Source organism: Pan troglodytes, chromosome 4 (assembly GCF_028858775.2).
Source record: "Pan troglodytes isolate AG18354 chromosome 4, NHGRI_mPanTro3-v2.0_pri, whole genome shotgun sequence".
NCBI classification, from domain to species: Eukaryota; Metazoa; Chordata; class Mammalia; order Primates; family Hominidae; genus Pan; species Pan troglodytes.
This window is the reverse complement of record NC_072402.2, coordinates 147,134,707-147,161,488: the sequence shown is the minus strand read 5'-3', so window position 1 is coordinate 147,161,488 and position 26,782 is coordinate 147,134,707. Positions and strand designations below refer to the sequence as shown.

The 26,782-nt window shown below is 52.1% G+C and overlaps 1 protein-coding gene, 1 long non-coding RNA gene and 2 other non-coding genes across 4 annotated transcripts in view; 1 reads left to right on the top strand and 3 right to left on the bottom strand.

Moving 5' to 3' along the window:
- LOC462181 (uncharacterized) lies at positions 1-25,979 on the bottom strand. Its single transcript, XR_001717986.2, has 3 exons — positions 25,746-25,979; positions 11,228-11,348; positions 1-8,739 (listed from the first exon to the last, which is right to left on the bottom strand). It is a non-coding gene; the product is annotated as an uncharacterized LOC462181 (long non-coding RNA).
- MIR145 (microRNA mir-145) lies at positions 2,103-2,190 on the bottom strand. Its single transcript, NR_031976.1, has one exon. It is a non-coding gene; the product is annotated as a microRNA mir-145 (primary transcript).
- On the bottom strand, positions 3,812-3,917 carry MIR143 (microRNA mir-143). The gene has a single exon (NR_031973.1). It is a non-coding gene; the product is annotated as a microRNA mir-143 (primary transcript).
- The window catches only part of IL17B (interleukin 17B), a 49,799-nt gene continuing 32,222 nt past the window's right edge, over positions 9,206-26,782 (top strand). The window contains exon 1 of the mRNA XM_016954018.3: positions 9,206-9,507. The gene's annotated coding sequence lies outside the window, so the exon portion shown is untranslated. The remainder of the gene's footprint in view (positions 9,508-26,782) is intronic.

The following is a 26,782-nucleotide window of genomic DNA, read 5'->3' as shown; positions in this document are numbered from 1 at the left end:
CAAGGGCCAGAACTTTATTATTGTCACAGAGCACAGGAGAGACCGCTTGGGTCTCAATGAAGGTTTGCTTTTCCTCTTCTCCAGGGGAAGCTACTGCAAGAAGGCCCACCAGCCAGGCTAGGCCAAATGGGGTTGGGGCCACAACATGATAGTTAAACCCATAAACACAGACTTGATTCGATCCCAGCTTCACGACTTCTTAGCTGTGTGACCTTAGGTAAGTCTGTTAACCTCTCTCAGCCTTGGCTTTGTGGAGTGGAGTGAAGAGCAGGGCCTGCTTCACTGGGGTGTTATCAGGATGGAGGGGGACAAGGCCTATGAAAGTGTTTAGCACAGCGCCTGGCAGGTCGTGACCAGTCACGGAGTGGAAGCTATCATGATCAAATCTGATTTCTCCACGGTCAGGCCAGCCCTGTCACTACGGATGAGGAAGAGGGGGTCTCATTTCATAAACGCCTTCAATGCGGCCTGTGAGAAAGACAGCTTGGGACACCTGTGTGAGCTGCCTAGTCTCTGGCAATGTGGGAGTCGGACCCAAACATTCGGGTTCTGGGGCCTTGGCACTTACTACCGTTTCTACAACTCCATGAAAAGCCCTAGCAAGAGTACAGGGAAAGTTCTATTTTTTTTTTTTTTTGAGACAGAGTTTCACTTTTGTCGCCCACGCTGGAGTGCAGTGGCGCGATCTCAGCTCACTGCAACCTCTGCCTCCCGGGTCCAAGCAATTCTCCTGCCTCAGCCTCCTGAGTAGCTGAGATTATAGGTGCCCACCACCACGCCCAGTTAATTTTTTGTATTTTTAGTAGAGACGGGGTTTTGCCATGTTGGGCAGGCCGGTCTTGAACTCCTGACCTCGTGATCCACCCGCCTGGGCCTCCCAAAGTGTTGGGATTACAGGCGTGAGCCACCGCGCCCGGCCGGAAAGTTCTGATTTTGCACCTGGATTACATTAGGTCTTTTGTCATTCAGTCAGTTAGCATTCTCTATAGGCAGTCAGAGAGGCTGACTTTTAAAATTATTTAGGTATTTTTTAGAGACAGGGTCTCCCTATCTTGCTCAGGCTGGAGTGCATTGGCTATTCACAGGCACAATCATAGCTCTCTGCAGCCGGGAACTCCCAAGCTCAAGTGGTCCTCCCCCGTCGGCCTCCTCAGTAGCTGGGACTGTGGGCACTCACCACTGTGCCTGCCTTTTTATTTTTGTAGATTTTGCTTTTGGCTAAGAAATTGCCATAGGCCATTGGACTTGAAATCAGCGCTGGCCCTGCCTTTTGCTGTCTGGGCGACCTTGGGCTGGCCACTTTACCTCTCTGAGCCTCACTGATCCCACAGATCTACGTAAGGAGGGCTTTGAGGATGAACCAGCCTGTGGAAGTAAACGAGAGGAAGTGATGGGGGCATTGCTGGTGGTGCAACAATGGAGAGGGTTTCAGTAGTCACTGGCTCAAAAGTGAGGGAGCAAAAGGAACCTCAGTGTGTGTGTGTGTGTGTGTGTGTGTGTGTGTGTGTCCTATGTCTTGTAGCAAGGTTAGCAATCACCGTGTGTAGGGGAAGAGCCATAGTGTTCCTGGGGTGGGTAGAGATGCCACAAGAGGGCGTTCTGAGTTTTCATCTTCTCTACCTTGAAAAATTTTCCATTTGTTCTCTGGCTGCATTCCAAATCGAACGAAGACTTGAGGTTTTTAGTTTACCTAACTGATTGAATACACTTTTAAAATGAATTCATGTGTGTTTACTAGTTTATCAGTCATGTGGATGCAATACCGCAGCCCCTGTCGCAAGGCGCGTTGGGAAGTGGGTTGAGGGTGTGGTGGAGACAAGAAACGCATGCCTGATGGTGTCCTGGTTCAACCGCTGCTCAGCCGGGTGGCCTTGGACAAATTTCCCAAGAGTACGGCAGTGCTGAAGTTCCCACATCCAGCCTCACAGGGATGTTATGAAATAGACACGATGGAAAGAAAAGCAACGCAAAGGTTTGGAACATGGTTCATGAGCCCTCTTACCTCCAGGGACAGCCTTCTTCTTGAACCCTCATCCTGTGAGCCAGCCGAGGCCCCATTGGGGGGCAGCTGTGGGGTGGGAAGGAGGCGAATCCAGCTGTGAAACCATGACCTCAAGAACAGTATTTCCAGGAATCCCCATCTTAGCATCTAAGGGATTCCTGGGAAAACTGGACCGTGAGGACAAGGTGGGAGCGAGTGGCCTTCAGTGCCAAGGCCGCCGTGTCCCTAAGGACCAGCTGGAGTTCTCTTCTGCATCCAGCCCCATCTGTAGCAGCCAGGGTGGGGTGCCACACGTCGCCGGATGTGGCTTATTGCTCTGGGGGGGAGTAGTGACCGGAACTTCAATTGCCCTGAAAAGTACCGGAAACCCTCTGGCGCCCCCACCCCCAGGACTGCCCTCTGCTGTCTGCATGGCTCATGTGTATTCCCCAGTCTCCTGCCAGAGGGGTGGATTTAAACCAACCATTCAGTTCCTAGCCTGGGTTTGGCAGCTTCCTCTCTGATAACCTCCAGTAAGTCACTTAACCCCTGAGCCTTGGCCTTCTTTAATTATAAAATGCATGAGTCTATGACCTACTGGAGAGGTGAGATGAATAAGATTGGGGGAAGGGGGTAGGAGGAAGGAAGCCTGTAGTATTAACGGCAAGTGTCTGGGTCTGTCCTTGCTAAAAGTGACCTGAGATGTAAAGACAAGATGGGAGCAGAATTTAGAATGTTCTCCTCCTGCTCCTCGGTCCCAGGTTCCATAATCACATGCAATGGGTAAAAACATGGATTTGAAGGCAGATTAGGGTACAATCTCAGCTCAGCACAATCAATATGTGACTTTAGGTGAGCTGCTTAAATAAGCCTCGTTTTTCTCATCTGTAAAATGGGGCTATAACACCACCCACTTCCCAAGCTTTTGGGGAGGTTAAATGAGACTGTGCTTGGCTCCATGGCTCTCCTCTGCTGCTCATTGTGCTTCTGAAGCCTCTGGGAGAAGTCAGACATTTGTGACGTGCCTGGACTGGTTTTGGCAATACCCCGGAGCCAAGGTTAGAAGTACAGAGTGAAGACCCTGACTCAAAGGCCAGAATTTTTATCTTCAGGGCTGAAAGGGTTTTTAGGAATTGTTTGATCCACAAATGATGAATGAGTTTCAGCTGTGAATCAGTACTAGTGGCTTTCCAGGGCTCATTGTTGAGGATTCTGAAGCTGCATCTGAGCACTTCAAGAATGGATGCCTGGCGGGGCGTGGAGGCTCATGCCTGTAATCCCAGCACTTTGGGAGGCCGAGGCGGGCAGATCACCTGAAGTCAGGAGTTTGAGACCAGCCTGGCCAACATAGTGAAACCCCATCTCTACTAAAAATACAAAAATTAGCCAGGCGTGGTGGCGCACACCTGTAATCTCAGCTACTTGGGAGGCTGAGGCACGAGAATTGCTTGACCCTGGGAGGAGGAGGTTGCAATGAGCTGAGATTATGCCACTGCACTCCAGCCTGGGTGATGGAGTGAGACTGTGTCTCAAAAAAAAAAGAATATATGCCTTTACTGATTAGCTGTGTCTGCCATGGGCTCAGAAAGAGAAAGCAGAGGCAGGGTGCTGGGGAAATGCTAACGCCTCATGCTAAGATGGACACACTGGGGTACACAGAGGAGTCAGGACATGCCCAGACTCGTGAAGCAGATTGTGGCACCAGGGGAACTTGTGTAGAGGAACTTCCCCAGCATCACAAGTGGCTGATAGTATGGAGTCTGGAAACACTCTGTCCTTCCTGGTATGGCCCCCCACAACCCCCCAGCACTTACCACTTCCAGGCTGATGGCTGCAGAAAAACTTCTCTCTTCCTGAGCTACAGTGCTTCATCTCAGACTCCCAACTGACCAGAGATGCAGCACTGCACCTCAGGCTGGGAGACAGGGCGCTGCGCTGCTCCGCTCTGGTGGCCTGTGGCGGGACTCCAACCTGGCCAGGAGAAGGGGTGTTAGAGGGGACCTGGGCTCCACCTCTCCAGCTCTGGTCGGGAGGCTGTTGTAATTCCTCACAACTGTGTTTCCTGTCTGTGGCCTGCCATTTGAGCACCCAGGACCAAACCTTGACCTTTTTTCTCTTCTTTTCTTTGTTTCTTTCCTTTTCTTGTCAAGAACAGCTTAATTTAGAAGGAGAACATTTAGTGAGTACAATTAACAGGTTTTTAATATATTCACAAAGTTTTGCAAACAATGGCACAATATATTTTAGGTTATTTCACCATCCAAAAAAGAAACTCCTTATCCTTAGACAACCCCTAGTCCTGGGCAGACCAGTTTCTATCTCTATAGATCTGTCTATATATTTTCTGGATATTTCAATACATGGAATTATTTAATATGTTGACCTACCTTTTGATGCCATGCCCCACCTTTATGCTTGGTGCATTCCAGCCAAACAGCATCATTCACGGTACTTAACATTTTATATCATCGAACAATCAATTGTCTCCAACCTATCTTTCTTCTGCCACTCCTCCTCTCTTCCCAGCCATCTTCCCATAATGATTTTTCAAGATGCAAATATGCTCATATTTTCTCAAGTTTAATATCCCAAAAGGGCTCCCCATTGCCCTCAGGCTGAATTGTGAAGCCCTCCCCAAAGCCCGCGAGGGTCTGCCACATCTAGCCTCAGTGACCTCTTCCTCTTGGGCTACAGCTCATAGATGTCCTTCCATTCTCCTAGGGAGCCCTGTGCCCACCCACTTCGGGCTCCCAGGGACTGTGCTGCTCCCCGTCACTCTCCCTGCCCATCTCTTCCTCCTGTGCTAGGTCTCTAATCAAGTGGCCACTCTGGGAAACCCTCCTTGACTTTTTTTTTTTTGAGACAGAGTCTCCCTCTGTCGCCCAGGCTGGAGTGCAGTGACACGATCTCGGCTCACTGCAAACTCCACCTTCCGGGTTAAAGCAATTCTCATGCCCCAGCCTCCCAAGTAGCTGGGACTACAGGCGTGCACCACCATGCCTGGCTAATTTTTGTATTTTTAGTAGAGACAGGGTTTCACCACGTTGCCCAGGCTGGTCTAGAACTCCTGACCTCAGGTGATCCACCCGCCTTGGTCTCCCAAAGTGCTGGGATTATAGGCATGAACCACAGTGCCCAGCCCCTCCTTGACTTCTTTAGCCATCAGCACCCCCTGCTTCATGTTCTCGCCCACCCTGTGCCCTCTTTCTAACCCTCTACCATGCTGGTAATGTGCTTTTCACTTACGACCACCTCCACTTGTGGACTACATGGCTCACCTGTGAAGGGAAGGGACCCTGTCAACTGCTCACTACTGAAATCAGGGCCAGGTGGTGTAGATGCCGCATAAGCCCAGGTTGAATGGCTGAATCATAATTCCCAATCTCATTATCTCTAGTATCAGTGTTATTTGTGTGTGGGTCTGACCTGGCTAGATCTCCACTTCCTGAGGACAGTGCCTGTGTCTTGTTAATTAGGGGGGCCCTGGGTCTGACCTGTGGCTTGGTACATGATGATGGACCCAGGTAATGCCATTTGGTGGCTGATTGGATGACCATGTAGATAATTCATTTTGTTTTCTGGGCCCGGCTTGGGTGGGAACTTTCAGGTGAGCAGGCAAAGCCCCTTCTCACTCTTCCTGCCCTGCCAAGATCTCAGGGCACCCCAGAGGACCTTCTTGCGTTGCTTAGTGGTCACTGTGGTGGCCTTGATGTTGGATGACATATATTTTCAGGAATGTCTGAAGGGGATGGGTAGCCTTTCTTCAGGGCTGAGAGAGAACAGAAAAAATATACCTCCTTAAAAAAATAAAAACAGAGCTGGGAGCAGTGCTCATGCCTGTAATCCTAGCACTTTGGGAGGCTCAGGCAGGAGGATCGCTTGAGCCTAGAGTTCAAGATCAGCCTGGGCAACATGGGGAGCCCTTGTCTCTAATAAAAAAAAAAAAAAAAAAAAAAGGCTGGGAGCAGTGGCTTACACCTGTAATCCCAACCCTTTGGGAGGCCAAGGTAGGCGGATCACCTGAGGTTGGGAGTTCGAGACCAGCCCGGCCAACATGGTGAAACCCTGTCTCTACTAAAAATACAAAAATTAGCCAGGCGTGGTGGCGGGAGCCTGTAATCCCAGCTACCTGGGAGGCTGAGGCAGGAGAATGGTTTGAACCTGGGGAGGTGGAGGTTGCAGTGAGCCGAGATCTTGCCATTGCACTCCAGCCTGGGTGACAGAGTGAGACTCCGTCTCAAAAAAAAAAAAAAAGTCTGTCTCTTACACTCACTCTGGGAAGAGTGGAAAGAGTGTTTCCCTCTGGTCTATCATGCCAGCAGGCAGGTCAGTAGGTCAGTTCTGACAGCCTGTGTAGAGGACAGCCTCTGTCTAAGGTATTCCCAGCCAGATAACTGCTTTCCTCTTCTGTGGAATTATCTTGCAGAAACTCTTTTCAACTGCATTTGGTGGCTGGGCACAGTGGCTCACGCCTGTAATCCCGAGCACTTTGGGAAGCCGAGGCAGGTGGATCGCTTGAGCCCAGGAGTTCAAGACCAGCCTGGGCAACATGATGAAATCCTGTCTCTATCCAAAAATACGAAAAATTAGCCAGTCTCATAGCCTGGTCTCTACATAAATAAATAAATAGATTTTTTAAAACCGTGCATTTGGCTGGGGAGTGATTCTGACATTGGACTCCCTTGCAGGTCACAGACAGCTGGTCTACTCCACTCTCCACGGCTCCCACTGCCCCTGAGAGAGAAGAGCTTAGTGTGATCAGCAAAGAGATTTCAATAAGAATCAGGGAGGGTTATCCTGGAAAAGAGATGATTTGCTGCTGAGAACTAAGCTGACAAGGTGTGTCCTCTGCCTTCACTTGGTGCGTGATTATTTCCAAAGCCCTTTCACATAAACTACCTTTGGCTTCTCACGTGCAGCTGGTGGGTAAGTGGTTTTGGGGAGTTTGTAGTCTCTGCTGGGAGACAGGACACAACAGAATGGAAAGCAAATTGACAGGGAGCATTCTGTTGTGGAATGGATCAGTTGCTCCCTGTGAATTTGCTTTCAGTCCTATTTACCGTGGGGTACAAAGCCTCAGTTTGCTGCTATCATGTCTTTGACACCTTTCTAACTCTCACTTATTGCCCAGGCTTCAGGCCCAGGGCCTTGCAAGCCACACTATCAGGTTAAAGCATAATAACATTGTTTCATTTTTACTGTATTTATGGTTACCTTTATTTCCTAATTAGGCACAGTGTTAGAGTTTGCTATTTACAGTAGCTATTTCTATGTGTAATAAAAAGGACTCATCTTACATTTTAAAATATTATAATCATTTGCAGACATGGAAGAAATAAAATAGGGGGCATCTGAATGACTGAGTTTGGAAAACAGAGTCCGATACCATTTAATCATCAGAATGGCTGGTGCCGCTGGCAAGGGAATGTTATTGCTCCTACATGGAGGACCAGGAAGGGGATTGTTCCAGGGTCACAGGGCCTGAGCTTGGACCAGAGGAGTTGAAGACCATTTCCACCAAGGCCATTTCCATTCCAAGATGTAGGCTAAGATTATTGCAGCAAAGATAGCATCTCCCCTGGGTTTAGAAACGAGAACTAGATGGGAGGTAGTCCCATGCTTCTGAAGGAGAAACTGATGCAGGGAGAAGGGCTGAGGCACAGCCTCTGACCAGGGGAAGGTGTTTGCCTCCATCTCCTCTGTGGCCCTTGAATCTGCTTGCCCCTTGCTGTTGGTGCCTCGTTCTGTTCCTTTGTGTCTGGAATAATCATCGTGATAATGAATGTAATAAGCACAGTCATTTGTGGAATTTTATAGTCCTGGATATTGAATGTTTTCTTTGTGCAAGTCCCTGTGCATTCACAAAGCTCCATGGGAAGGGAATTTTCCAAGGGTACAGAGCTGAGAACTGAGCTGGGGTTCCTAACCCAGGGCCCTCATTTTAACCTCTACGCTGAATGTCTCATGCCCTGTCCAATTGGCCAGGCCTTGGTTTGGGGGCAGGGTCTAATCATTTCACCTGTCCCTTCAGCGCACTGCCTCTTCTATGTGCCAAGGGGAAGTGGGACTGAGAGCCACGCCGTCCTTGACCTGGAGGACCTCGGTCAGATTGAGTAGAAGGAAATTCCCCTCACAAGGTGAATAGGGGGCAGACTCAAGTGGGATGAGGAGAGAGAGAGAGAGAGCCCAAGAAAGGACAGCCAAGCACACCTGGAGGACGAAAAGGTTCCCACCCCTGGGGAAGCTGAGAAGGCTTCCTGGAGGAGGAGTCAGTGCAGCTGGGCTATGAGGAGGGGCAGAGGGGCCGGGAGGGAGGTGCTTCCCCTGGCTCCAGCAGCTCTTCCCTTGAGTCTTGCATACTTAGCACTTGTCCCAACCCCTGCCTCCTTCACATGAGGGCCTTACTGAGAAGAGGGGTCTATGGCCACCCCCACTGCCCCATTCCACTTACCCCACCAAAGGCTCCCTCCTACTCTGGATCCCCAGTCAGGATGAGAGACACCGCTTGGGGGTCCCAGGTTCCACTTCTTACCAGGCCCTTCTTTCTGTGGCTGCTTCCCCTTCTATGAAAGGCGATGTTGAACCAGGTGGCCTCAGTTTTACCTGGCGGCTCTGGGTGCCGGCTCCCGGCAGTGTGGGGGACAGCTCCTGGGTGGATGGGCTGTTTCTGCCTCTGTGTTCCCCATGTCTTCAGGAAATGTCTCTGGCTGTGGGGGACCTCTGTCTTCTGTCGGGAGGCTTGGAGAGGCGTGGGTGAGCTGGGGAGGAGAAAATAAACAGTGGCTGTCTGGGTTTTCTCGCCAGGCCTGAGCCAGGAGGCCTCCCTGGGCTCCTTCCCTTATATGGCCAGGCTGCTCTGGGCTGGGAGCTTGCTGCAGTGCTCCCCCACCCTCCACCACCACTCAGAGGGCCGGGGGCCACTGCTGGTCACCCCGGACTCTGCTGCTGCAGAAGCCAGAGCAGGGCTGAAGGTGGAGGGCAGGCCCCAGGACGTGTGCCAGGAATCACCTGGACAACCTGGGCAACTGGGGAGGATTTATGTTGAGATAAGGGATGGGGGAGAGGAACACCCAGAGAAAGACGGGACCTACCCCATCCTGACTTAACCCCCAACTCATGGTGTGATCCTAACCAAGCCCTTTCCCTCTCTGGGCTTCTGTTTCTCCCCCTGTCAAATGAGGGTGTGGAAAATAAGAATTAATTCTCACACTCATTCTGTGAGGTGGCAGCTTGTGTAACCTCATTTTGCAGAAGGGAAAACTGGCTTGGAGAGGCTAAGTAATTTGACCACAGCTTTCCAGCTGAAAGGGAGCAAGGCAGGATTTGAACTCGGGGCCTTCCGATGTCAAGGTCTGTGTTCTGAATTGGCTGGTTGTCAAGGCTCCCGTTGCGGGTCACAGTCACTTTCATGTGCCTTATGGAAAAGGGATTCTGTGAAGTTGCAATCCTGGAAGACCAGGGAGGCCCCAGTGCCCAGTGACCCAGCCCGAAGGAGGCTGTTTCGTGAAGGAAGGGGAACAGGGTCTGTAAGTATTCACCCTGGTGTCCCTGGCACATCACACAGGGCGTGGCACAGGCTCAGGGATCAGAAAGGAGTGATGTGGAATCACCAAGAAAGGAAGTTTCGGCAGTCACACCCCTCCCCTCACCCCCAGACACATTCTGAGGATGAAAGAAAACAAGGCATGAGAAAGCACCAAGATGCCACCTTTAAGACAGCATTGTCTGTTCAGAAGCTCTTTCTTCCCTCTGAAGCATGCCCCGAGTCTCATCCCCAGGCCAGTGTCTTCTGAGCTGACTCCCCGCTCAGCCCAGCTGCAGGACTGAAAGATGAGGTGAATCTGCTCAAGGACGGGGCTCTGCTCACAGCCTGCAGCAGTGGCCATGGGAGAGGCTGCCGGAGGGGAGGGTGAAGGGGGAAGTGGGGGTGGGTGTGGGAACAGCTCGGAAATGTGCCTCGCAAAAGCACTAACATCCTGTGCGCTGTTGAGCTAGCCCTGGAACCTCCCTCACCCCATCCATCATTGTGGCATCCTCTCAGACCCCAACCCCCTTCCTGAGGCCCACGGGTGGGGTGAGGGAGCCAAGGACCAACTGTCAGTGTGTCCGAGAGACCACAGCTGGCAGTTCTGCAGGTCTGTTTAGTGTCGGAGCCGGACAGTCGGGGGGAGGAGGCGCCTGCAGCCCTCCTAATCCAATTTGTTTAAACCCAGTCTCTGTGGCTTATTTGCTAGTGACGGAGGACTGGGTGTGCGCTGTGCCGGGGTGCACGTTTGCACACATTTGTGGGGCATGCAGGGGTGAACAGGTGGACCATGTTATGTAAGACAGGCCTGGGCCTTGTCCCACATCCCTGGATGTCAGCTCCTTTCCTGGAACCCTGCCTCCTCCTCCCTTCTCCTCTGCTCACCTCCAAATCTTCCTGCACTTTTTCCATCCACATGAGAACTGGTGCCAGAATTCTCCTTTGCAACTGACTCTACATGCAACTCTGAGTGAATGCTTTCACCTCTCCAGGCCTCAGTTTCTCCACTTATCTTATGGAGCTGGCACCTCACCCTACCTGTTCCACCATGAGCATGAAATTAAAAAATTGGCAAGTGTGGGAATAATGTGATGAATGGTAAAAACTGCTCTGTATTCTTGAGTTTCACTATGTGCCAAGGGCTGTGCCTGGGGACACCAGCCCAACCTCACAAATCCTCTCAAAGCCCTATGAGCTGGCTCTTTATCACTAGGCTCAGAGAGGTTGAGTGACTCGTCCAAGATCACACAGCCCCAGGTCTTCCTGCTTTGGGAGCTCAACCCTGTTTACTCCTTTCTAGGGAAGATTACTATTATTTTCCACATTTCTTTCAAGTCTGTTATTCACCGAATCAAGTTGAGTAACAGAGGCTTTATGTCCAAATCACACGGGCTTTGCATTGCTATTTTGTAAGGAGGATGGGGTAGACCGGATTCTTGGCTCCTAGTTGGATTTCCCATCTTGGGTTCCATTTCTTTTTACCTACAACCCAGACCCTGACAGCCCTGAACTGCCCGCACTGCCACCAATCAATGGGTGGTCTTCCTTTACCAAGGCCCATTCTGCTTCTTGTCATCCTCAGGCCCAGTTTCTTGGTCATTCTGAGGTTAGGGTGGGGAGTTTATCCTGAGGGACCCAGGATACTCCAGGAGCCACCTGCAGGTGGGCTGGGGTGGGGAGCGGATGTGGGTGCCAGAAGGGTGGAGGTGGGGTGGGCTCACAGTTCTGTCTCCGGGCTGCCTGCTGCTGGCCCTCCTCTGGTCCCAGGAGGCTGCTTCTCCAGAGTTCTTGCTTCTCTGACATCAGCATGGCGGGGTGGCTCCCACCAGCTAGTGCCCTTGCCTGTAAGAAACAAAGATCCCACCTGTCAGAAGGACACCAGGGTGCCCTACGGGTACGGTCATGGCCTTTGAGGGTCCTGACCAGGCTGCCAGGCTCTGAGGGATGGAGAATGGGCCTGGGCCACTTCTGGATACTCTTGGGCTAAACCTACTGAGATCTTCCGGGCCTCAGAGATCCTGCCCCTTGGGCCCTGAGCAGCCATTATCCCTTCTTGGCCTGCCTGGCTTTTAAGGGAGAGCTTGTGAGAAACTCCAAGCTCCAAGAGCAGGAGGAGCCACCTTCCCTTCTCAGCACACCCAGGCCCCTTAACAAAAGAACTGTCCTGAAAGGAAATTTCCCAGAGGCTCCTCTGACCAATGCCCCCACCTCAGCCTCACACATAAGAAAGGAGCATGTAGGATTAAATCGAAACCTGGGGTTAACATGATGACCAAGACCAAAGGGACAGGCTTGTGGCTGTCTTTGACCCCTTCCATGTACACAAAGCTTTCAGCCTTCAAAACACTCCCGTAACTCAAGGCACATTCGCTGATGTCGCCAGAGGCAGGAATAATTCTTCCCCTTTCTGAAGTTCCAGGAGCCTGTGCGATTTGCCCAGGGTCACCTGTGGAACAGCTTGAGAGGCAGACTTGAACCCAGGCTCCTGATGATCAATCCAGCTTTCTCTTGGGTGTAGGCAGTGGCCGGCTGGATGACCACACGTCAAAGCTATCATCGCCACGGTCATTGCGAAAGCCCCTGTGCCCTTTCCTGGCCTTTCTCATTTCCAAGAAACACGAGGGGCTGGGAATGGGCCACATCTGCGAGCCAGATGGCACCTCAGTGAGAGAGGGCTGAGGCCAGGGCTCCAGGCAAGCTCACGAACCCATGCTCACGCCCAGCTCTTTCTGGAGGGACCTCTTTGCCCACGGTTCCCCTGCCTCAGTGCACTCAAACCTGTGCACTTGTTACAGCCGTTGCTCTCCTTGGGCTCCAGGGCCGTAGGGTTTCCACCACATGTCTGGAAAGAAAAGACACAGGCCTTGGAGTCATGCAGACCTGTGTTTGAATCTCGCCTCTAGCACTTCCTGGCTGTGTGATCTAAAGCCGGTGTCTTCACCTCTCTGAGCCTGTTTCCGACCTCACAGGCTTGTTTGTGAAGGTCAAATGAGGCAGATGTCAAGTGCGAGCATATTTCCAGGCACATCATAAACCTACGATAAATGGCTGCCATTTCTATTATTAGCATGGGGCTGGGGCCATAGCAAAGCCCAGCCATGGGAGGAACGGCAGAAGCAGGGAGAGAGCAAAGGTCTGAAGAGGCATCTGGGGAAGCTGTGGGAGCCCCTGCGTGGCCCTTTCCATGTCCCCTTTGTCGCACAGCTTCCCTGGACCTCTGTTCCCAGAGTGCCCTCCCACCCCCTTGACACCCCAGCTGAGTTCACCAACCTCACACGCTCCCCACTTCCTCCCCAGGGAGGGTCGCTCTGGGGAGTTTTGAGCAAGCCCTGGGAACGCAGTTTGAGGCTGAAACAAGAGCATTGCAGGGAAAAGGGAAGAGAGGAAAAAAAAAGACCTGCCCAGCCTAGAATCCCAAGCTTTGCCTCGAGCAGCTCAGGCCCTGGGGGCAGGTGGGGCATAGACACCAGGATCCCTGTAAGTCTCTGTCACTTGGCCCCTCGGTGAGGGCAGAAACTGGGAAAAGAGTGACAAAGGTAAGAACCATCACCTGTCCGGCTGACTGTGCAATAGGCACGTTGGGACACGCTGTAATCATAATGAGAGCTCGCATGTCATTGGGTGCTTCTGATGCACCCCACACTTGCCAAGTGCTTTATTTTACACAGCTTTTCTCATCTGATCCTCAAAGTCACTTATGAGTTAAGTACCAATAATTTTCTTTTTTTTTTTTTTTAAAGAGATAGGGTCTCACTCTCCAGGATCTTGCTTTCCAGGGCAACACCTATTGCCCAGGCTGGAGTGCAGTGGCACAGCCAGCTCACTGTAACCTTGAACTCCTGGCTCAAGCGATCCTCCTGCCTCAGCCTCCTGAGTAGCTGGGACGACAGTCACATGCCACCATGCCCAGCTAATTTTTTATTTGTTAATTTTTTGTAGAGATGGGGTCTTGCTATGTTGCCCAGGCTGGTCGTGAACTCCTGGCTTCAAGTGATCCTCCTGCCTTGTCCTCCCGAAGCACTGGGATTAGAGGCGTGAGCCACTGTGCCTGGCTGAATTAGGTACCATTCTTTTAATTTTTCTTTTCTTTACTCAGAGATCCTTGTTTTGAAGAATTAGGTACCATTCTTATCTCCGCTTTACTGAGGCGCCAGTGGTCACAGCACTCCCTCCTGGTTACACAGCTAGTAAAGATTGGCTCCAGGCAGCCCCACACACATTCTCACGGCTCCCTTGTAAGACCAACTGCTCATCGTATCATTTTTACAGAGTGATAACCGGAGTCATTATCTCTTGGCAATATTTAGGTGTGTGTTAGTCTTTCTGGAGAGGGGTTTGTGAACAGAGAAAGCATTGTTAGTATAAGTGAAGACCATCTGAACCCTGGAAAGCCATCTGTCTCCAGAAGCAAGGGGGCTTCTCCTTTTGGTGGTGGTGTTCTGCCTCTTTCCCGTGGTATTTTTCTCTTCTGTGCTGCTTGTTAAAAGAAATTCACATCATGTTAAAGGCATTGGTTCTCGGCGGGGTGCAGTGGCTCACAACTGTAATCCCAGCACTTTGGGAGGCCAAGGCAGGTGGATCACCTGAGGTCAGAAGTTCGAGACCAGCCTGGGCAACACGGCAAAACCCTATCTCTACTAAAAATACAAAAATTAGCTGGGCGCAGCGGCGCGTATCTGTAATCCCAGCTACTTGGGAGGCTGAGGCAGGAGAATTGCTTGAATCCCTGGGTTACGGAAGTTGCAGTGAGCCGAGATCACACCACTGCACTACAGACTGGGTGACAGAATGAGACTCTGTCTCAAAAAAAAAAAAAGGCATTGGTTCTCCCTCTGTCCTATAAGCTTTGCAAAGAGCATGGACCTCCAGGGTTCCAGGGGCTTCACTGGGACTAGGCAATGCTTTCTAGAAAATACAAATGTTGGTTTCTTCTGGAATGTGTTGGGTGGGAGGAGCAGCAGGCTAGGTACCCGGTTTTCTGTAGATTTGCTGTGTGATTGTGGACAAGGGTATTCCCCTCTCTGAGCCTCAAGGTCCCACATCTACATGATGTGGTGGGGACAGGACTGGACTCTAGAGTGTCCAGAGTCCTTCTAGATCAGACACGGAGGGATAGTCTGACCCCACCCCATTCCTCGGTGTGAGTGTGGGTGTGAATGCCGGTGAATGGCCGGCATAGATCTCCATGGAGCGAGAGAGAAACTGGTGCATCAAGGAATGAGGATGGCACTCCCTCACTGCCTCCCACTCCCTTGCCCCCATCCTACCCTTCATTTCTCAGCCCCAAAGTAGGCCCCAGTGACCTGGACCAGATGGATTTTCTGCACCAGGACTTGAAGTCTTGGAACATCAGTGCTGGAAGCACTCTAGTCTTGCACCCATTGTTCAGATGAGGAAACTGAGGCATGGAGAGGAGAAGCAAGGAACTCAAAGTGATTTAGCCAGTCACAGGTCCAGCTGGGACTCCAGCAAACGTCCTGACCTCTTCTGCTCACTGGGGGATCCTGATCGGCCAAATACTAAACAAAGGGGCCTCGGGAGGAAGGTGGAGAGAAGAGAGCCTTTAAGTTCCTTTTGCTTTGAAGATGGAATAATCATGACTTCCTTCTCCAAATATCTTTTGGCCCTTCCTAGAACCAGATGGCGGATGTTTGGAATTTATGTTGTAAATAGTGTTTAAGAAGGGGTGGGAGTGCAGATGTGTTACTTTCTTCCACCACCAGAAACGAGATCTGAGGGAGAGAAGTGGGGGAGGGAAGCTGACTATGAAAAGATTTTGGGAGAAGGAAGAAGTGAGGGGGAAGGAAGACAGAACAGCGATGTGAGATGGGAGGAGAGGGAGCGAAAATGGAAGAGAGATGGATGGAGTGAGACTGACAGCAAGACAGAGAGGAAGAGAAAGGGAAAGGAGAGAGCGATGGGAGAAGAAGGAGGAGGAAGAAAGATGGGGAGGGGGATCTCAGGGTGCAGGCGCAGAGACGCCCCTCTTGAGTTCAGGAGCAAACCCTTGAGTTTTCTAAAAATAGCTCAGTCTTTCCCCTAGCCGGGTTGGCAGCAGGGACCAAGAGAGGCACGCTTGCCCTTTTATGGTAAGAAAAAGTCCAGATCCTCAGAGGGGGAGCTGGGCTGGAGCCTGTAATTCTGGATGAAGTCCAGCCTCAGGGTCTGGGGTGGGACAGGGCTGAATGAGGGGGGAGGACTTGGTGGGATTTCCTGGCCTGGGTGGCCCTACCCTTGGGGAAGATAGGGCTGAGGTAGGTGTTGGCATGGGCCTCCCAGGAAAGCACTGGGGTCCTGGTAGATCCTTAGTGTTATGGCAGAAAGTCTCCTAGAGACATTTGGTCCACGCTGTGTCTCTGTTTTGTTTTGTTTTGTTTTGTTTTCGAGACGGAGTCTCACTTTGTCCCCCAGGCTGGAGTGCAGTGGCGCGATCTCAGCTCACTGCGACCTCCGCCTCCCAGGTTCTAGCTATTCTCTTGCCTCAGCCTCCTGAGTAGCTGGCATTACAGGCGCCTGCCACCACGCCTGGCTAATTTTAGCACAGACAGGGTTTCGCCATGTTGGCCAGGCTGGTCTTGAACTGCTGACCTCAGGTGATCCGCCCTCCTTGGCCTCCCAAAGTGCTGGGATTACAAGCATGAGCCACCACACCTGGCTGTCTCTGTTTTATAGAAGAAGAAACTGAGTCCCAGCCAGGGGAAGAGATTATAGCTCCCTGTGTGGGGGTGTAAGCCACCAAGCTAAATCGATGCCGGGGTCCACATGAGGACAGCTTATGTGCCTGTTATTCTGGAGAGCAGTGTGGTCAGTGGCAAGAACACTGTTGGGAGCCAGGAAACCCAAGGCCCATTCCCAGTTTGCTGTGTGACCTTGAGCCATCTGTGGACCCTCTCTGGTCTCAGCTTTCCTTACTGGGGTGATCTTAAGGATTTTCTTAGCTTTTTGTCTCTCTGGGAATTTCATAGCTAGAAAGCAAAGCCTGGGCATAGAAGATGCTGCTATGAGGTGAAGGGGAATCCAAGAGCTGCTATTTTCTTTCTGTGCCTGGCTCACTTCCTGTGCCGAGCTGGGCAGGTAAAATCTAGGATGGACTGAGACTGATGGAGAGGAGTCCTGGCAGGAGACAGGAGATCATGGCTGGAATCCCCTACTGCCCAGCTGGTTGGGTCTAGACTCTTTTTTTTTGGAAAGAGTCTTGCTCTGTCACCCAGGCTGGAGTGCAGTGGCGCGATCTTGGCTCACTGCAACATCCACCTCCCGGGTTCAAGTGATTCTCCTGCCTTAGCCTCCTGAGTAGCTGGGATTACAGGCATGCACCACCACACCCGGCTAATTTTTTGTATTTTTAGTAGAGGGGGTTTCACCAAGTTGGTCAGGCTCATCTCAAACTCCTGACCTCATGATCTGCCTGCCTTGGCCTCCCAAAGTGCTGGGATTATAGGAGTGAGCCACCAGGCCTGGTGGGGTCTAGCCTCTCGCTGGACACACTGAGGCCAGAGGAAGCTGCATGTTCAAGGTCGCGTTGAAGGTCATATGAAGAGTTAGGGCACAGCCAGGAATAGAACCAAGGGTTTCCATTCCCAGCCTTGGGCTCTTTCCTCTGCAGGAGGCCAACAGCATTGGAGACCATCTCTGGCCATTCAAAGGGACCTCCTGGGCAGAGCAGCCAGAACTCAAGATAGGCTGCCATTCTCTAACTATCTCTTGGAGATAGTTGCATCCTGCCTGGGCACCGCCTCTCCTCTGTCCCCTGCCCTTGGCTGTGAAGAGTGTACCATAGTCTCCCTCTTTGGCTAGAAGGCAGAGAAGAAGCAAAGGGTGTGGTCACTCTGGCAGCATATTTTGGCATGTCTCTCCCTGTCATTGGGCCTCAGTTTCTGCATCTATAACATGAGGAGATAGGCCCTGATGCTCTTTAAGGTCCCTCAGCTCTAAAAGGACTATGATGCAATGAGGATGGGATTTAACACCAGGAATATTTATTAAGCATCTACCAGGGGCGCCAGAGGGAATGAGATGGATATTGTACGACTCTGAGCTCTGCAGTCAGTGTGTGGTGGGGGCACATTGCCTGAGATTCCTGGAAGCCCCATTTCCAAGATCCTTCTGTCTTTATTCTGGAAAGCCCTGGGCTGACTCTCTGACCCCAGCTTGAACCCAGGTTCTGGCAGCTCTGGTCTTGAGCATCTAGGGAAGGCCGCTGGCCCGGGTGATGTAGTTGCCCACTGCTCCAGGACCCTCACAGGCGTTTGGCCATGCCCTTGACTTCTTGGTCCTCTCCATCCTCTCCCACACTGCTGTCCACTGCCCCAAGCCCTGTCTGGTGGGCCTCCCAATCTACTCCGCACCCTCCGTCTCTCCATGCTGTTTCTGTGACTCAGCCCAAGAGGATGCTTGCTTTCCTTTCCCAGACTTCTATGACACCCCCACCGACCATGAGGGAAAGGATGGAACAGAAGAGAAAAGGGGAAAAAAATAAAGCACTGTGGTTCTAAATTTGAAGCTTTCCTGTGACCCTCCTGGAATTTCCACGCAGACTCTCTGGAGCGTGTGAACAGGGCTCCCAGGGTCCCTGGCCCCCTTTGTCTCATTCCTGCCGGGCGGAAGGCCATCAGCTGAATGTTCCCCGGGGACCTCCATCTCACAACCAGGCTCCAAGTCTCTTTGGTCAGGCCTAGTGTCCCCTGGGAAGGCAGGAGGCAGCAGTGGAAAGGAAGTGGGAGGTAGGAGGTAGGAGGTCCAAGAGGCCCTTGTGCAAAGTCAGGGCAGAACTGATGTCATGTCTGGCTGGGAATCTGACATCCAGGCTGCAGGAAGGCTCAGCTCATGATTGTTCCAAAGCAGTTAGAGCTGGCATGTGAGATCCGAGGCTGGTGGTAGGAAAGGCCATGATGCCCAACCTCTTCTGATGTTTGGCTTCTTCTCTCTATGGTGTCTGTACTAAGCTTACATACCTCTGGTGATGAGGAGCTCACTACAGATGTTCCTTAAGTTACTTCCTGATAAACTTATCGTCAATGGAAAATATTGTAAGTTGAACGTGCTTTTTCTGTTTATTTTTTGAGACAGAGTTTTGCCCTGTTGCCCAGGCTGGGGTGCAGTGGTGCAATCTCAGTTCACTGCAACCTCCACCTCCCAGGTTCAAGCAATTTTCATGTCTCAGCCTCCCGAGTAGCTGGGATTACAGGCGTGCGCCAGTACGCCCGGCTAATTTTTGTATTTTTTTTTTTTTAGTAGAGATGGGTATTTGCCACGTTGGCCAGGCTGGTCTTGAACTCCTGAACTCCTCAACTCCTGATCTGCTCGCCTCGGCCTCCCAAACTGCTGGGATGACAGGTGTGAGCCACCGCGCCTGGCCCGAACGTGTATTTTTGACTTGCGATATTTTCAATATAGAGTTGGTTTATCCGAAGTAACCTTATAACCCCATCACAACTGTGTCATAAGTTGAGGAGGGTACCAAATGCATATAGCTTTCATAGCATTTTAAAATAGAAAATTGTAACTCAGGATATGTCTGTACTTCCTAATCCCCTCACCCTCTTTGGACAGACTATTGGAGGTGTCTTCCTAGTATTCTGCTGCCATCTGCCTTTCTGGACTTCATGCCCTGTCCTCTGTTCCTGCTCCCCAGGAAGCTCTGGAGCGGTCTGAAGATGGTGACTGCAGCCCTCGGGCTTCCTACCCCTCCTAGTCCCACCTGAGCTCTCCTTTCCCCATTGCCTGACATCTCAGAGTTGCCCATTATCCAAATTCCTAGGTCTCTGCCCTGCACTGGGGTTCTTGGCTGATGGTATTTTGGGGAGGGGGACAAATAGGCTAAAGAAAGGCACCCCCTCCCAGGGACAGACAGATACCAAGGAGAACTTTTCCCAAGCTCTGAGGCTTTGGTTTCTGTTGCCAAAGCCACCGCACACTCTAGGCCTTCTCTGCTTCGCCGACCTCCAGCCTCACTGAGCTTCAGACCAACTCTCGGTTCCAGCCAACTGGGCTTCTCTGCTGTTGTCTGAAAATGCCTCTGCAGTCCTGCCTCCATACCTTTGTACACAGAGCTCTCCACCTGGAATGCCATCTTCTCTGTCTATCCAGGGCGCGCCCCTAGCTCCTTAGATGTTCCCTCTCTGAGAATCCAGGTGTCTACTGTCACACATGGAATGACCTCAGCTGTCCCCTCTGTCCCAAACCAGGGAACATTATGGCCTGAGGCCCCAGAGGAGTGGGACACTTACCCAGGTGTGCTGGCTGCAGAGCCAGGGCCTGGTCCTAGCCGGCCTCTTTCTCCTTCACCCTGCCTTGCTCAGCTCATCGGGGTTGTTGGGTCACATGCCTGGTGGCTGGCAGGCTCTGGGCAGGCTGACCGGGGGCCTCTGAGCCCAGTAGCCCAGCCAGGGGTGGTGTCATAGCCTCTGTGGATCCATCCCCAGGCCAGCAGGCAGCCTCCCTCTAGACACTCCACCCCCATCCCTGCCTCCTTGGAGGGAGAGGAGGAGTAGAGTATGTGGCAGCAGAGCAGTTTGGAGCTTTCTTTTTTTTTCTTTTTGAGACAGAGTCTTGCTCTGTCGCCCAGGCTGGAGTGTAGTGGCGTGATCTCGGTTTACTGCAACCTTCGCCTCCTGGGTTCAAGCAATTCTCCTGCCTCAGCCTCCAGAGTAGCTGGGACTACAGGCACGTGCCACCATGCCTGACTAATTTTTTGTAATTTTAGTACAGATGGGGTTTCACCTTGCTGGCCAGGCTGGTCTCGAACTCCTGACCTAATGATCTGCCAGCCTTGGTCTCCCAAAGTGCTGGGATTGCAGGTGTGAACCACCGCGCCCGGCCTGGAGCTTTCTTTTCTCCCTTGATGCACAGCTAAGGTCAGAGGAGGAGCTTTTAAGGAGGGGGGTTAGGCTTGTGGCTGGCCGGGGGTTCTTGCAGAAGGGCCATGGTGGGGTGGCTTTCTCCAGTCTGGGCCTAGCCAACTGCCCCTTCCTCAAACCTCAGGTGGGCTGTGCAGGGCATGGGGCAGCCCAAGACTGACGAGGCCCCCAAGGTTACTCAGCCCACCCTATGGGGTGCTTCTGGGTGAGAAGGACTGTTTTGGCAGGGTCTGCATTTTTGAGCCTGAGCAGGGGTAGGGGGCCAAAGGGTCTGTCTCTTCTCTTACTGCAATCATGCCTAATCTGGAAGGGGGCTTCGGACTTCCAATGGCCTCCTCCCCCAAATGCCAAAGGCCCTACTAAGCAGGTCAGAACCAGAGCTGGTTCTGGTTCACAGATCCATTGTGGGTGGTCCTAGAGTGCAGCAGTTAAACACATGATTTTAGAATCAGTCAGAACTGAGTTTGAGTCCCAGCTTGGCCTCGTACAGGCTGTGTGACTTTGGGCAAATGACTAAACCTCTCTGAGCCTTTGTGTGCCCAGAAGGATAATGGTATTTATCTCAGAGTGCTGGGTAAATGTCCAGGTACTTGAAAGGACTTGATATATGGCAAGTGTTATTTTTGAAGGTATAAGGGCAGTTTATCCTCCAAAGAGTTGGTACTCAGAAAAGCATCTCTTTGTACTGTGAAGAAGCTGTCTTTAGTAATCACATTTTAGTGGTTATTATTATTATAAAAATTTAATCTAAAAATGTATAGTAGAGACAGAGTCTGCCTATGTTGACCTTTAGGCTGGTCTTGAAATACTGGGCTCAAGGGATTCTTCCGCCTTGGCCTCCCAGAATGCTCAGATTACAGGTGTGAGCCACTGTGGCTGGTCTTAGCAGTTATTTTTTATTGAGTACTTACTATGTGTCAGTCACAGTTCCAAGGGCTTCATGAGTTTTAACTCATTTAATGAGTTAATCCAGACAACTCAGTAGACCAGTGAGACAGGTACTCTTATCATCTCTATATTACAGATGAGGTCACTGAAGCATACAGCACCTATGTAAGTTACCCAAAGTCCTACTGCTGCTATGAGGCAGATCCAGGATTCAAACCCAGCAGCCTGGCTCACATCTGGCACCTTTAACTGCCAGCCTACTACATCTGAGCCCCACTCCAGCCCTGCTCCAGACCCACCTGGTCCCCTCATCACCTGGACACCGGGACCCACTCCACATCTGAAAGCCCCCAGGCTTCGGAGTCAGCCTCAGTTTCCTCATCTGAACAAAAGGGGGCCTGAATGAGTCAACCTCTGTGGGCCACGAGAGTGGGTAATTCACACTGTGCATTAAGGCATGTTTCGAATTGGAGTAAAGGTTTCTAGTGGTGAAGTGTTGCTGCCAACAGCCTCTTTTGCAAGTGGGCAGGGGGCTGGCCAGAGCTCTCGCAATGTGCGGTGAAGCCCCATGGGGCCTGTCTAGACAAGCTGTTAGCAGGCGGCAGCCACCTTGGGCTCTTTTCCCCAGATTCTTGCAACTCACCCTCCCAGGCGATCTTTGATTGGACCCGGGCCACTGCATACTGCTGGGCTGGGGGAGGGCCACATAGGCAGTGCCCATCCCACCCCAGGGCCTTCGTAAATGTCCTGATGAGGGTGCTCTGCAACTTGTGCATGGAGGGCAAAGTTCTAGACGCCCTCGTGCACAGGAGCATAGCAGCCTACAGAAGGCACACCTACATTTTTATTTCCATGGCTTCCTTACATTTTTTATTATATAAATTTGATACATGCAAAATGAAGTGTGCAACCCATATGCTTCAAGGAAACTGATGACTTCAAGTGTGGTCAAGAAGATGGGGATGCTCATACACAGCTGATGGAAGCAAAACCTGGTTCAGCCGCTTCAGAAAGCAATCTAGTGCTCTCCTGTAAAGTTGACAGGCCTGCACTCCAGGACCCAGAACCCCTTCTAGGTATAAGCTCCAGAGAAACTCTGGCTTATGGGTCCTAGGAGATGTGGACAAAAATGGTCATCACAATTCGAACCAGCCTTCATCATGGTTCTTCGAACCACCCCATGGCGCTGAGCCCCCCGGAGAGTTTAGTTGGAAAATTGCAGGAAGAGGCCATGCCCAGGCACGGCCCAGCAGTGAGGACCTCAGAGATTACCTCCCCGAACCCCTCAGGCTCAGCTGGGAATCAGAACAGCCACTCGAGTCAGTGATGGTGTGTGGTGTGGAGCCTGGATCTTTCTATTCCTCAAGGATAGGTGTTGGCTGAGTGCAGTGGCCCATGCCTGTAATCCTAGCACTTTGGGAGACTGAGGCTGGGGGATCACTTGAGCCCAGGAGTTTGAGGCCAGCCTGGATAACATGGCGAAAACCTGTCTCTACAAAAAAATACAAAAAATTAGCCAGATGTGGTGGCACACATCTGTAATCCCAGCTACTTGGGAGGCTGAGGTGGAAGGATCACTTGAGCCTGGGAAGCAGAGGTTGCAGTCAACTGAGATGCGTCACTGCACTCCAGCCTGGTTGACAGAGGGAGACCTCATTTCAAAAAAAAAAAAAAAAAAAAAAAAAGGATAGGTGTCAGGTGTCAGGTGTCATTTTCCCCCAGAACTGGCCAGGCTGGGAAGGGGCTGATTTTGCCCAAAGGGCTGTGGTGTGGCTGTGAGGGACCAATGACAAACTTTCTGTTGCGGGGCAGCAACAGGGTTGAAGGGAGAGCAGTGGCCTCAGAGCTAGAACGCTTGGGCTCAGGCTCCAGCAGGGCCTCACTCCTGGCCTCCGTCTCCTCCGTGAGGTGGGATTCTTCATCACTGCCCTCAGAGGTGTCGGGGTGGGCAGCCCAAGAGTGTGCGTTCTGCAGATGCATAGACTAGGTTCAAATCCCCTTCACCACTTTTTAATTGCGTGACATTGGGTAAGCTGCAGTGGTTTCCTTCTCTAGAAAGTGAGGGTGATGGAATGATGCTGATTCCTGCCTCACAGGAATCCTGGGAGGATTAAATGATAATGCAAGCTGTTCAGCACAGTGTCTGACTCCCAGAAGTCTCCCATACATATTCTGCCCCCTTCCATGAGGTCTGTTAGAGGGTCTCCAGGAAGTTTTGAGGTAGCTAAGAGGCAGGGCAGGAGGTGGGAGACTCCTTGGGGAGTTAGCACCCCCAGGGGCAGCTGGCACACACAACTTAACAACTCATGAGCTGTGTGACCTCAGGCAAGCCACCTAAACTCTCTTTGCCTCAGGTACCTCATCTGTGGAGTGGGGATAATAATTGCCCCTTCCTCACTGGCTCTTGTGAGAATTAAATGAATTAGTTCATGTGAAGATCTGAGGTAGTGCCTGGACCTCATAAGAACTCCACAAATAGTGTCATCTATTTCTCCTGATTTGCACCACCTTATGGAATCCCTGGCTGGGCAGAGAGGCAGGTTCTCTTCCACCTCTGCCATCAGCTCGCTAAATAACCTAAAGCAGTGCTTTCTCTCTGTGGATTCCGTTGCCTCGGCAGTTTGTGAGAGTCCTAGGCTGCCCTACAGCCTGGCATTTCGCAAACTTCCACGTGCATGGGAATTCATGGGGAGCTTGTAATGCAGATTCCTAGGCCTCACTTGGGGTCCCCTGTCAGCGGGTGAGTGCACAGTGGTTCAGATACATTGCCCACACAATGCCCTAGAAAGGCAGGAAAGGAGATCCCCCCCAGTCCTTCAGGCATCTCAAGCTGATCACTTTCCTGTGTCCCACAGCCTCTGACTTTCGATTCCTCCTGCCTCTTTCCAGAGCCTGTTCCAGAGCCCTTCAGCAACTCTGGGCATTCCCTGGCTGGGTTTCATTCCCACTTCTCCCTCAACATAGCTCAGGGTATCTTGCCCGCAGGAGGTGTGGGCTCTGACTGCGATGTAACATCAGCCCCATTCATCCTGCTCTATGTGCCTACATCCCTCACTCCTCATGACAACCATGCAAGCTCAGAATTGTACCCATTTTACAGAGGAGGAAGCTGAGGCTCAAACAGCAAGCAACTTGCCCAGGGTCACTTGTCCAGTAAGTAAACAAGCCAGAATTGGACCCAGGCAGTTGAATTCAGAGCCTCCTTCTGAACCATGATGGCCTTGGGCCTTGTGTGACAAGAAGCGGGAAGGTGGAGGGTACAAGACAGAGGCCGGTGCTAGAGGACTGTTCTGTTCTGGGCTCCGGATGTGGCCAGAGTGTTTTCAGAGGAGCCCGACTCCACGCTGTCTGTACATCTTCAAGTTCCAATCCTAAGCCCCTGCCTCTACCCAGCCCTGCCTCCCATCACAAGCCTCCTGCATTCCTCTAAGTCCCCTGGCCCCACTGCTTCAACCCGCGAAGCCCTCTGCTGTCTTTTCCATCCCTTACCTACTTCCATGTCCCACATTCCTGTGTGGTTGAATCCAGAGATCAGTCCTTTCCCCACCAGAGGCTGGTTGCAGCCAAGTTCATCTGGAGGCCTCGGGGCACCCCTCTGGCCAAGCCTTCAGTCACAGAACCTTCAGCTACTCTCCCTCACTCAGGCTCAACCTCCAAAAGCTCCCACAGGACTTCATCTGCTTGGACTCCAAGCTTGTGGTCAAAGTTCAGACTCGGCTCAGGGACCTCCTGGGGGAACTTCCCAACACTGGCTGTCCCTCAGGCACAAACAACTCAGAAGCCACATCTGCAGAGGGACCATTTTGTCCAATGGCCTTGCTATACAGATGGGAAAACTATGGCCCAGAGAAGGGAGTGGGCCAGCCCAAGACCACAGAGCCGGGCACTGAGAGCAGAGCTGGGGCCGGAGCTTAAGTGCCCCCGTCTCCTCTCACCAGCATCCCTTCCCATTGCTCCATGTGCAGTCAGCACCCAGCCTTCCCAGGATCTCTGCCTGCCTGCCAGAGCCTGAGCTTACATTGCCTCTTCCCCAGCTTTGTTTCTCGAAACCATTATTTGAAAACCATTTTCCTTGCCAGGAGCCCCAGGCTCTTGGAATTACAAAATCAAAGCCCCATACAATGAGGAAGAAGCACTGCCTATGTAGAAGCCAGGGAGACTGCCTGAGACTCGGGTGCCGTGGTGAAGCTTGGGCTGATAGGATGTTAACTCTGTGCACTCCCTCTGCACCTTCTTCCCCCAATTGACTACAACAACAAGGAATCCTAGAAGCCAACAGGACCATAGAACTAGAGCCGATCAGCTGGATGGATGCTTAGAGATCATCGACTCCAGCCCCTGTACAGATGGGGAAACTGAGACCCAGAGAATCTGTGTCCAGAAAGGGACAGAGCCAGTTAGCAAGACAGCAAGACCCCCAGATGCAGCATCCCCCTAGGGAAATTCCCAGAGGCCCCCACCCACGGATCCCAGGTCTGCCGTTGGTGCTTACCTTTCCTGGGGTCTGGTCCAGGTGTGGCTCCTTGGGGCCTGGAGACGGGAGCCAGCCTGTTTGGGGAGTGGTTGGGGGTGTCACTGCTTCTCAACTAATTAGACCCAGCCTCTGGTGCCCCTCGCTGCCACAGGGGCATTTTTAAGCAGCTGGCACTGAGCCCCCCTCCCCTTAGTCCCTTGCCTGCGGCTCCCTGGCCACAGAGGCCACTCTGCCTTTTACCTTATATGAGCTGAAGAGGCGAGCCCCGTATTGGGGCGAGGCGGGTGCTGAGCCCTCCCAGGGCCCCCCATTGGCCCAGGCACCCCCCACGTGACTACCTCGCCTTGACCTGCCCCCGGTGCTGAATGTTGCTTTTACCCCCTAAGGAAGGAGTGGTTGACAATTTTCATATTTCTTCTAAATTTGGAGATTTCAGACAATGCTGGGAGCCTTGGCTCCAGCCGCCAGAGGCCCATGTGGAAGTCATTAAGCCTGAGAAGGGGGGCAGGGGAGAGAGGGAGGCAGGGAGAGGAGGAGGAGGAGGAGGAGGAGGAGGAGGAAGGGGGTGGGGAACAGAGTTCTGAGGGTTGCCAGTTGTCAGCCTGGGAACAAGAGCAAACTCCCTGGGAGAAAGCTGTGTGAGAATTTCCTTCCTCTCCCCCAGCCCCTGTGTCCCAGGACTGCAGTGGGAGTTCTGAGACTTTCTGGGAACCTCCAGTGGGGGAGACACCAGTCCTGGCTCCTGGAGTCTGGGTGATGGGAATTGGGGGAACAGGAGAACATGGGGAAGGAGAGCCCGGACCGTGGGAAGCTACTCCCATCATCATGCAAACGAGGCCTGGGCCTGACAGAGAAGATCCTGACCCAGCCACCTGGCAGGGTCACCACAGGGCAGGGGCTTGAATGTGGAATGTCCTTCAGGGGGCTCTCTTTTCCCTGCCATCGCAGTCCTGAGAAATGCCCATGTCTTGCCGGAGTCCCTCTTTCTCCTTTTGCTTGGCCACCTTGGCCTCCTACAGATTCTTTAGTGTTTTTCATGCCTCAGGGCTTTTGCA